General features: G+C 46.1%; 1 long non-coding RNA gene across 1 annotated transcript; it reads right to left on the reverse strand.

The window, feature by feature from the left end:
• Window positions 1–5951: 5951 nt before the first annotated feature.
• Window positions 5952–8253, reverse strand: LOC125427376. Its single transcript, XR_007243677.1, has 2 exons — window positions 8138–8253; window positions 5952–6494 (listed from the first exon to the last, which is right to left on the reverse strand). It is a non-coding gene; the product is annotated as an uncharacterized LOC125427376 (long non-coding RNA).
• Window positions 8254–8960: the final 707 nt, after the last annotated feature.

Below are 8960 nucleotides of genomic sequence, written 5' to 3' on the forward strand. Positions count from 1 at the left end.
CAGCAAACACCTAGAGCCATCAGAAGCAATAGAGAATCAGGGGGGAAAGGGGGGGAGGAGAACAGCAGGAGGGAAGCAGGATGACCTGGTATAAAAAAGATGTACAGTAAAAGCTAAACTCCATGTTCATTCAAACATTGCCATGAATGGATGTATTACATTCACTGCCAGTCCTCCACGATTCTCTTCTCTCCCTCCCTCCCTCCTGTTTGTCTTGTACTCGCTTGCTCTCACTGTCTCATTTACTCACAGGTGTACACCCTAATTCTCAAAAATACACTGTGCCTTATAGTGTCCAATTCTAACACACACTCGTTTTTAAAAGTCGCTTTCCTCCTAATTTGTGATTGCTGACCGATTCCAACCAGTGCTGTGCCCTTTTGTCTGGCTGTAAAGATGGGTGTGGTGGAGGGTGGGGAGAGATGATTCACTGATTTGCTTGTGTTCGTGCTGTTCTCTTCTTTTGCTTTTTAAAAGCCAAGGTGATGCACAGAGCATCTGGGGCAGCCAGCCTCTGGAGAATTAAGGAAGAGTGTACTTAGTGTGGTCTGGACTCAAGGTGTTAAAATTTGTGGTTGTTCCACCCCTTCTGTATATTACAGAATGGAAAGTTTATATAGCTGACACAGGTCAGCATGAAGAGGCTAGGTCTATAAGATGCCCAGCTACCTCTGAGTTTATATATTTTGTATACATTTTATGCAGGTTATATGTACAAGAGACATATATACCCTATTTTCACTGCTAGAGCTTAATTCCAGACGCATAGTTGTAGCAAAGAACACTGTCCTAAGAAATGGAAAATGCAGTTCAATGTAGCAAAATGTAAAGTGATGCACATAGGGGCAAAGAATCCAAACTTCACATACAAGCTAAAAGGGTCAGTGCTATCAGTCACAGACCAGGAAAGGGATTTGAGTGTCTTAGTTGATAGTTCCATGGGGATGTCTACTCAATGCATGGCAGCTGTGAAAAAGGCAAACTCTATGCTGGGGATAATTAGGAAAGGAATTGATAATAAAACTGCAAAGTTTGTCATGCCCTTATATAAAGCAGTAGTACGATCACACTTGGAGTACTGTGTTCAGTTCTGGTCACCACATCTCAAAAAGGATATCGAAGAGATAGAAAAAGTGCAGAGAAGGACAACAAGGATGATTGAAGAATTGGAGCACCTTCCTTATGAGGAGAGGCTGCAGCATTTGGGACTGTTTAGTTTGGAGATGAGACGTCTGAGGGGGGATATGATTGAAGTCTATAAAATTATGCATGGGGTAGAAAATGTTGACAGAGAGAAATTTTTCTCTCTTTCTCACAATACTAAAACCAGGGGGCATACATTGAAAATGCTGGGGGGAAGAATTAGGACTAATAAAAGGAAACATTTATTCACGCAACGTGTGATTGGTGTTTGGAATATGTGCCATAGGAGGTGGTGATGGCCGCTAACCTAGATAGCTTTAAAAAGGGCTTGGATAGGTTTATGGAGGAAAAGTCGATCTTTGGCTACCAATCTTGAGCCTCCTTGATCTCAGACTGCAAATGCCTTAGCAGACCAGGTGCTCGGGAGCAGCAGCAACAGAAGGCCATTGCTTTCACATCCTGCATGAGAGCTCCCAAAAGCATCTGGTGGGCCACTGCAAGTAGCAGATTGTTGGACTAGATGGACTCTGGTCTGATCCAGCAGGCTTGTTCTTATGTTCTTATGTCCTCTGCTGTATATGCAGAGTACCTCTTTTTTTTCACTGAGCAACCTAAAGCAAACAATCCACAAGTTAGGAATTATAGAGAATGATTTGCCAGTTGCTCTGATCTGGATGGTTCAGGCCAGCCTGATGCCATCTGATCTCAAAAGCTAAGTAAGATTGTCCTTGATCAGTACTAGGCTAGGAGAAGACTGAGGAAGTCCAGGACTACTGTCCAGAGGTAGGCAGTAGCAAACCACCTCTGCTCATCTATCACCTTGTTGCACGAAGTTGACTGTGACTTGACAGTCCTTTCCACCACCACCACCAGTTGCTTATCTGATAGCCTGACTTCCAATTTAAGCAGGATTAACCTAGTCCCAGCATTTCATAGCAGAGATTAAACTGATGGGAGGAAGAAATAATATTGAAAAGAAGTCTCATGGAGTATAATCTATTAATGAAATCATTATATGCAGGAAAACTTTCAAACCTATAGGGACAAAATACAAAAAAGAATGATGTAAACTGCTGGTATCATGAGCTGCAAATCAAGAAATCTGTGGTTCGAATCTCTCCTCAGCCATGGACTCACTAGGAATCTTAGGCAAGTCACCATCTCTCCCCCTCACCCCTCCATCTCAATATCACACAATGTTGACATGAAAACCAGTCTGGTGGCTAGAGTGTCAGACTTGGGTCTGGGAGACCAGGGTTCAAATATTCATTCAAGGTTCAAATATTCCCTAACTACTCATTATGAAATAAAATGAAACTTTTAATGGCATATGTAATTATGCGTTCATGCTTGCCCCATGTCCTGGTGAGCAGATGCACACTGCAGGTTCCAAGCTCAGAATTCAGTTCCCAGATGCACTGGGGCCAATATGGATTGATAGCACAGCACACAGGGAGGAGCTTTCATTGTCCCCAATTAAATTTCCCAGATTTGAAATGGCCCCAGAGGACATTTGCTTTCTGGAAACATAAATACAGCCCATCAACTCACTTGGCTGATTCAGTGGGGCAAACAGCTCTCCAGGAGGCTCTTTCAGATTGGAGAAAAAAACTGATTTGGCATGAAGAGCACTGGGACAGATCAGCTCCTGCACATCTGGGAACTGAGCACTGGGACATAACTTACAGCATATGTCTGATCCCCAGGAAGCATGATCAATAGGAGTATAGTGTCAAGATTGAGGGATGTAATTGTACCTCTCTATTCTGCATTGGTTAGACCTCACCTTGAATACTGTGTACAGTTCTGGGCACCGCAGTTCAGGAGGGATATTGACAGGCTGGAACGGGTCCAGAGGAGGGCAACCAAAATGGTAAAGGGTCTGGAGTCCATGCCCTACGAAGAGAGGCTTAGGGAGCTGGGGATGTTTAGTCTGGAGAAGCGTAGCTTAAGGGGTGACATGATAACCATGTTTAAATATTCGAAGGGATGTCATGTTGAAGAGGGAGCAAGCTTGTTTTCTGCTGCCTCAGACACTACCGGTAGGACACTGAGTAATGGATTCCAGGTGAAGGAAAAGAGATTCCACCTAAACATTAGGAAGAACTTCCTTGACCGTCAGGGCTGTTCGACAGTGGAATTCACTGCCTCGGAGTGTGATGGAGTCTCTTCTTTGGAGGTTTTTAAACAAAGGCTGGACAAGCATATGTTGGGAGTGCTTTGGTTGTGTGTTCCTGCATTGCAGGGGGTTGGACTTGATGGCCCTTGTGGGTCTCTTCCAACTCTATGATTCTATGAGGGACAGAAAATAATGTAACTTATAATTAAGGCTTTCAGCCAATGAACTCACAGGAAGATCGTGAGTCAGACCTCTTTCTAACCCATCTCAAAGGACATTGTGAGGAGAAATGGGGGTGCTGTATTTAATTGTCTTCCTTGGATAGGTAGGATAAAAACTGACCACATATCAAGCTAGAATCTGGCAAGTTTATTTATGAATTCATTATATGCAGGAAAACTTGCAAAGCTGAAAGGAAAAAATAGAAAAAAGAATGATGTGAACTGCTAGTGTAATGAGCTGCAATGAATCAATCACTACAAAACATACTATCACTAGCGGGGCCCAGCCACGCGTTGCTGTGGCTTATTGTGGTGAAATGGGAAAGGAGCAGTAGCAGCAAATCAACTGCAGAGGCCAGCAGTACATGCTCATGCAAACACGCAGCCTGATACTGTGAGATGTCAGTGATGTGTGTGCCCACATTCCTTGGGGGGGGGGGGATGGAAAGGCACCCCTCCCACACATCTAGGCTGGCTGGTCATGATCCTTTACCTGGGAGTAAGTTTGGTTGGTGGCAATGGGTGTCGCTTCTGAGGAAGCCCTCTGAGGGGCGCGACGCAGCCATTCAAAGTATGTCACGGTTGCTGTACCGAGCTTACTCCTGAGTAATGAATGCCTGGTTTTCTTAACTGTAACCACAGTATTCAGGGAATCTAGGGTGCCTGGCCCCTCCCTCCCATCCCTTGCATTTCGACCCTCACTCTCTTCCCTTCTCTTCCCTTGCATGCCACCCTCCCCCTCCCTCCCTCCCCTTCCCCTCCCCTCCCCTCCGCTAGGGTGGGTCATTTCAAGAATCAGGGAATCTAGGGTGCCTGGCCCCTGCCTCCCCTCCCTTGCATGCCACCCCTCACTCTCTCCCCTCTCTCACTTCTCTTCCCTTGCATGCCTCCCCCTCTGTCCCTTTCCTCTCCCTCCCTCTCTTCCCTTGCATGCCACCCCTCCCTCTCCCTCCCTTCCCTCTCCCTCGTGTGTATGTGTGTATATGTGTTTCACTTCCACTCCAGTTACTGCCTATGTACTGTTTCCACTGCTCATATCTGGCCGAGTGAACACTCTAAGCAACACGAACATTCTAAGGGTGACAATTACACACAGGCAGCTGCATGTCCTTCACCATGGAGCGCCAGGAAAAAGGCATTTTACCTGGGTCGGGTGTGAAATTTCAGGTATATGAACATCTAAAAACACTCTCACTTGGCTGACTATAGTGACTGGGAATTTTCGGAGGAATTGGCCCAGCAGTTACTGAGTTATACTACCACTAACAAAAACACTGTTAGCTTTATATATATATAGATTAACAGCCTTACTCAGGCCTTGCAAACTGAGAGCTGTGGCTTCCTTGACTGAGTCAGTCTCATGTTGGATCTTCCTCTTTTCCCACTGCCTTCAAATTATCCTAGCATTATAGTCTTTTCCAGTGACTCTGATCTTATAATAAGACCAAAGTACAACAACCTCAGTATACACATTTTAGTTTCTAGAGAGAATTCTAGCTTACTTTGATCTAACGCCCCATTATCTGTCTTTTGAGTGGTCCACAATAATCCTCCACAAACCATCCTCCACAAATACATTTCAAATGAATTAACATTCTTCATGTTAGCTTTCTTCATTGTCCAATTTTCAAACATATACCATAAAAATGGGGAATACTAGGGGATGTATTATATTGATCTTAGTTGCCAGCAATTCATCCTTGCACTTAAGACTCTTTTCTAGCTCCTTCAGGGCTACCCTTCCTAGTCTCAGTCTCATTCTGATTTCTTGGTTACAGTCTCCCTTTTACTTAATGATTGAACCAAGGGATAGAAAATCTTCAAGTTGTGTAATTTCCCAGCAGTTATTCCTTTTGCCTTTTTGATGTTGAACCATTGTCTACAAAAAAAATCTTCTGCCAGTGTCAACTTCCGCTACTACCAGAGAGGAATCCTTCAAGGATTCCTCTGTCCCCATCATCACTGGAACTATCCATTCTTTTCTGATGATGTGGCCATTGATTCCTAAAAAGGGTGGATGCACCTTGGTCTGCGATCTCAGCCGTGAACATTCCTCGAGTGACTCTGCTGCGAGCTGAGCTTCTTGACAGAGTCTAAACTCTTACCATGTAGTTCTCAGCTTCACTGACACACACTTACCCCATCATCACATTAAGGTGTACATCCAAGAGGGAAATTTACTTGGTATCCTATCCCAATACTGGAGAAAGAAAAAAAAAATCTACGAAAACTTAAGAAAGCAAGCCTAACAAAATCCAGGCCCCTGACTTGACCAAAGGTAGCCATCAGACTGTCACTATGACACACACTTGCCACGTATACATTTCTGCTTTCGAGCTTGCTTGCATGTAGAAATAAGGGTTAATGATTAAATGAATCACCCTGTAATCTAAGTTTGGGTAAACTTTCCAGCTTGGACAAACACTGGACTGTACCACAATTCTACAGGAAACAGACATACACTGTAATAACTGCCAAAATGTAATCTCTTGCAAGAAATTTGTGAAATTGCAATAGTTGTTTATCTCTTGATATAAAATGCTTATGAAAAACTGCACTACTGTGACAACTCTTCCTCCAGGCACCCTGGTGGGACTGACTTCTCTTTGTGTATCAATCTCCAATAAATTTCTTAAGGCTGTTCTCTATGCCTGTTTTTGGTCTGGTCTCCAGTCGAAGAGCCTGAATTCCTCTACATCAACCCAACTATTGTCATCAAGTCCTTTCATGTCCAGTCCAGCAGATTTGTTTGAAGACTTTGATCGCTAGCTATATAAGGGCGCTCAAATAAGAATGCTGAGCCATGGTTAGCTACTCCATCCTATTCTGCCTAACATAGTCACTTGCTTTCTAAACTGCATTTATGCAAGCCATGATTAAGAGGGAGGAAGCTGGAAATGACAGTCTTGGGGAGAGTAGGCAGCTTGGTGTTCCCAGTGCAATAGGCTCCATTAATTCCTGCACTCATCTTCTACCTCAGCAGTCTTCAGCATTTTCAGACTTAGGACCATCTGCAATGTTGAGCATGGAACACAGTTTTAATTATTTTAAACATGCATTTCTCTTTCTCCTTTGTTTCCTCCTTCCCTGTGCCTCAGTACACATTTACACTACATTATCTGAGAGATCATTATCTGAGAGATCGTTGAAGGGAGTGGGGAGGGAATGCTCTTTAAAAGTACCCCCATTAAATGACACTTCAAGTTTTTGGTAGGGGGAAAGCTTCACATAGTATACTAGTGTACAATCAGTATAAAATCTACAGTACAAAAATATTCTCAATCTCTTTCTTCCTGGTCATTCAATCGCTTTTCTTTTAAACCCTGCCTTAAGTCAAGCCATGACACAGTCCACTAATGTAAGTTCACACACTGTTGTTCATGGCACAGAAAGCCTAAAAGAATTGCTAATCCTGCTGCCATAAACCCACTCTATTTTGGTATCTCTATTCCATCCCACAGATGACTTGCTGCTTCCCCTAGTAAAAGACTGCTATCATTTTATGACTGAGCAGCCTTGAGCAGAGACTGTGGTGGTGATCACCATAGACTTCAAAATGGTGGGTGATTTTGCCCTCTAGACTAGAGGAACAGCAAGCCATGGATTCATTAAGCTGTGAAGGAAATTGAAACTGCAGAGCAGGCCTACCAACCTATCCCACTCTCTTCTAAAACAAACTGGTACTCTTTCCAGTCTCCAGAACCGACTGATACTCTTTCCAACCCAAGTAGAAGACAACTTCTTGATATTACCAGATATATGTTACCTATGGGCCACCTAGGACCCACTACCAATTTCCTACTACCAATCCAGCATACAAGTCCCAGAGGGTACACTGTAAGAGTATGGAAACTATGGCCATTTATTTGCCTTTTAAATTGTATTTTGGAACAAATGAATCCAGCATAGTATAGTGGTTAATGTGTTGGACTAGGATTTGGGAGATCCCAGTTCGAATGTCCAGTGTGCCCTGAAAGCTTGCTGGATGATCTTGGGCCAGTCACACTCTCATCCTAACCTACTTTACAGGATTGTTATGAGGATACAATGGAGGAGAGCAGAACAATGTAAATGCATTGGGTCTGCATTTGGGATAAAGGCAGGATATAAAGTAAATAATTAAACTAATGTATATCAGTATCCTGCCCCTCCCTGAAAAGGCTCAGTGTGTTTCAGCCTCACAGCCTTTCCATGAAAACAGATTAAGCAAGCGACTTGTGTAAGGCCACTTCCTAAATTTCACTGCAGGACTTTTGAGCTTGGCTTCTCCAGTTCCAATTATGTGTGCATGTTTTGCTGAGGAGGCACAGGAGCCAGTGAGGAGGGCTGCGCACACCTTAATTTGTTCTCAGGTTACTCCTCTGGATCATTTCCGTATCTGGTCAACAAACAAAACAGTTGCACTCCTAAGAACGTTTCCCTGGGAGTATGCCTCGTTGACCATCACTGAAATTTGTTTCCACATACACCTGCTTAGGACCGCTCCCTAGGTTGGTCTTTAAAACACAAAGCTTGGCTTGGGGTAGTGTTGTATTGTTAATTTAAATATCTCCTAGACAGTTTCACCCAGAGTGGTCTTCTCACACTGAAAGAGGAAACCCCCCGCCCCCATCTTCATGCGCCCCGCTGCGAGTAGGGGCACTTCCATTCTGACCTGCGGGGGATCTGTCTGTGCAATGGCTTCCGCACGACGTGGGGAGGGGAGGGCGCGGCTCCCTTCCTTGCAACTCTTGGGATCCCGCCTGGCTGAATGAGCAGGCACCGCGCCGCTGGCTCGAAAGGGGGAGGGCGGCCAGATGGAAAGCTGAGCGTGGAGGGGGGGAGAGCTGGCGGCAGGCGCGGAGGGAGGGAGGGAGGGAGGGAGGGGGGGAGCGGAGCGCGCGAGCCACCTACGCAACCAGCGAGCGAGAGGAGATCCTTGGCGGGCGTCCTCCTCCCTCCCTCCCCGCCGCTCACATGCCCCTGATTCATTGCCACATGCCGCACACGTGACATGCTAATTCGGGGCTACTACACAATTCCAGGGCGGCGGGAGAAGGAGGCGAGACTGCAACGCGGGAGAAGCGCCGCAGCCTAGCCTCGCGGGGGGGGGGGGACGGGACTGGCGTGATGCCTGCGGCCGCTCCTCATCCACCCCCCTCCTCCCCCGCCGGAGTCCGATCTGCCTCTCCCCACCTCGTGAGTGGGCCACCGTGTGACTCCAGCCGGCTGCCGCACAACGGAGCAGCGGCGCCCGCCCCTCTCGCCCTTCCTAGGGACACCGAGGAGGGGGGGCGGAAGACAAAGCGCCCTTCGCCTGCTCTTCCCAACAGCAGCACGAGGGGCTGGGATAGGCGGGGAGGGCCACCTCTGCCCTGCTCCTCCACACTTGGAGGCCTTAAAAGGACTGCGGCTATATTTAAGCCCAAACGCACACCGGGGTTTGTTCGCAGGGGACGGGGCGGGGAGAGCGGGGCTACGCAAATCGACCCGCAGCG

This window comes from Sphaerodactylus townsendi, linkage group LG02 (assembly GCF_021028975.2).
Source record: "Sphaerodactylus townsendi isolate TG3544 linkage group LG02, MPM_Stown_v2.3, whole genome shotgun sequence".
NCBI classification, from domain to species: domain Eukaryota; kingdom Metazoa; phylum Chordata; class Lepidosauria; order Squamata; family Sphaerodactylidae; genus Sphaerodactylus; species Sphaerodactylus townsendi.